This window comes from Austrofundulus limnaeus, unplaced genomic scaffold (genome assembly GCF_001266775.1).
Source record: "Austrofundulus limnaeus strain Quisiro unplaced genomic scaffold, Austrofundulus_limnaeus-1.0 Scaffold664, whole genome shotgun sequence".
Taxonomy (NCBI): domain Eukaryota; kingdom Metazoa; phylum Chordata; class Actinopteri; order Cyprinodontiformes; family Rivulidae; genus Austrofundulus; species Austrofundulus limnaeus.
The window spans coordinates 243,559-246,304 of record NW_013953066.1 but is presented as its reverse complement, the minus strand read 5'-3'; the positions used below and the strand labels follow the sequence as shown (position 1 = coordinate 246,304).

The 2,746-nt window shown below is 53.5% G+C and overlaps 1 protein-coding gene across 1 annotated transcript in view; it reads left to right on the top strand.

Moving 5' to 3' along the window:
- The window catches only part of scai (suppressor of cancer cell invasion), a gene marked incomplete in the record, with an annotated part of 42,437 nt that overhangs the window by 35,592 nt on the left and 4,099 nt on the right, over window positions 1-2,746 (top strand).

Sequence of the window (2,746 nt, the reverse complement as noted above, 5' to 3'; positions counted from 1 at the left end):
TCTGTCCATCTGTCCATCTGTCCATTTGTCCTCTGTCCATTTGTCCTCTGTCCTCTGTCCTCTGTCCATCTGTCCTCTGCCCTCTGTCCATCTGTCCTCTGTCCATCTGTCAACTGTCCTCTGTCCATCTGTCCATCTGTCCATCTGTCCATTTGTCCTCTGTCCTCTGTCCATCTGTCCTCTGTCCTCTGTCCATCTGTCCTCTGCCCTCTGTCCATCTGTCCTCTGTCCTCTGTCCATCTGTCCTCTGTCCATCTGTCAACTGTCCTCTGTCCATCTGTCCATCTGTCCTCTGTCCATCTGTCCTCTGTCCCTCTGTCCTCTGTCCATCTGTCCATCTGTCCATTTGTCCTCTGTTCTCTGTCCATCTGTCCTCTGTCCATCTATCCATCTGTCCATCTGTCCTCTGTCCATCTGTCCATCTGTCCTCTGTCCATCTGTCCTCTGTCCTCTGTCCATCTGTCCTCTGTCCTCTGTCCATCTGTCCTCTGTCCATCTGTCCTCTGTCCATCTGTCCTCTGTCCTCTGTCCATCTGTCCATCTGTCCTCTGTCCATCTGTCCTCTGTCCTCTGTCCATCTGTCCCTCTGTCCTCTGTCCATCTGTCCATCTATCCTCTGTCCATCTGTCCATCTGTCATCTGTCCTCTGTCCATCTGTCATCTGTCCTCTGTCCATCTGTCCTCTGTCCTCTGTCCATCTGTCCTCTGTCCATCTGTCCTCTGTCAATCTGTCCATTTGTCCTCTGTTCTCTGTCCATCTGTCCTCTGTCCATCTATCCATCTGTCCTCTGTCCATCTGTCCTCTGTCCATCTGTCCATCTGTCCTCTGTCCATCTGTCCATCTGTCTTCTGTCCATCTGTCCATCTGTCCCTCTGTCCTCTGTCCATCTGTCCATCTGTCCTCTCTCCATCTGTTCCTCTGTCCATCTGTCCCTCTGTCCATCTGTCCATCTGTCCTCTGTCCATCTGTCCTCTGTCCATCTGTCCATCTGTCCTCTGTCCATCTGTCCATCTGTCTTCTGTCCATCTGTCCATCTGTCCCTCTGTCCTCTGTCCATCTGTCCATCTGTCCTCTCTCCATCTGTTCCTCTGTCCATCTGTCCCTCTGTCCATCTGTCCATCTGTCCTCTGTCCATCTGTCCCTCTGTCCTCTGTCCATCTGTCCATCTGTCCTCTGTCCATCTGTCCAACTGTCCATCTGTCCTCTGCCCATCTGTCCATCTGTCCCTCTGTCCGTCTGTCCTCTGTCCATCTGTCCCTCTGTCCTCTGTCCATCTGTCCCTCTGTCCATCTGTCCCTCTGTCCATCTGTCCATCTGTCCCTCTGTCCCTCTGTCCTCTGTCCCTCTGTCCGTCTGTCCTCTGTCCATCTGTCCCTCTGTCCTCTGTCCATCTGTCCCTCTGTCCATCTGTCCATCTGTCCATCTGTCCTCTGTCCGTCTGTCCTCTGTCCATCTGTCCCTCTGTCCCCTCTGTCCCCTCTGTCCCTTTGTCCCCTCTTTCCCCTCTGTCCCCTCTGTCCCTTTGTCCCCTCTTTCCCCTCTGTCCCCTCTGTCCCTTTGTCCCCTCTGCCCCTCTGCCCCTCTGTCCATCTGTCCTCTGTCCCTCTGTCCTCTGTCCATCTGTCCATCTGTCCATCTGTCCTCTGTCCATCTGTCCCTCTGTCCATCTGTCCATCTGTCCTCTGTCCATCTGTCCCTCTGTCCATCTGTCCATTTGTCCTCTGTCCATCTGTCCATCTGTCCGTCTGTCCTCTGTCCATCTGTCCATCTATCCATCTGTCCTCTGTCCATCTGTCCATCTGTCCATCTGTCCTCTGTCCATCTGTCCATCTATCCATCTGTCCATCTGTCCCTCTGTCCCATCTGTCCATCTGTCCATCTGTCCATCTGTCCTCTGTCCGTCTGTCCATCTGTCCTCTGTCCGTCTGTCCTCTGTCCATCTGTCCTCTGTCCATCTATCCATCTGTCCATCTGTCCCTCTGTCCCTCTGTCCATCTGTCCCTCTGTCCATCTGTCCCTCTGTCCATCTATCCATCTGTCCATCTGTCCTCTGTCCTCTGTCCGTCTGTCCATCTATCCATCTGTCCTCTGTCCATCTGTCCTCTGTCCATCTGTCCCTCTGTCCCATCTGTCCATCTGTCCTCTGTCCATCTGTCCTCTGTCCATCTGTCCCTCAGTCCATCTGTCCGTCTGTCCATCTGTCCATCTGTCCTCTGTCCATCTGTCCCTCTATCCATCTGTCCCTCTGTCCCATCTGTCCATCTGTCCTCTGTCCATCTGTCCAACTGTCCATCTGTCCTCTGTCCGTCTGTCCATCTGTCCTCTGCCCATCTGTCCCTCTGTCCATCTGTCCATCTGTCCTCTGTCCATCTGTCCATCTGTCCTCTGTCCATCTGTCCTCTGTCCATCTGTCCATCTGTCCTCTGTCCATCTGTCCTCTGTCCATCTGTCCTCTGTCCATCTGTCCCATCTGTCCATCTGTCCTCTGTCCATCTGTCCATCTGTCCCTCTGTCCATCTGTCCATCTGTCCCTCTGTCCATCTGTCCCTCTGTCCCATCTGTCCATCTGTCCATCTGTCCTCTGTCCATCTGTCCATCTGTCCTCTGTCCGTCTGTCCATCTGTCCTCTGTCCATCTATCCATCTGTCCATCTGTCCCTCTGTCCATCTGTCCATCTGTCCATCTGTCCGTCTGTCCATCTGTCCTCTGTCCATCTATCCATCTGTCCATCTGTCCCTCTGTCCC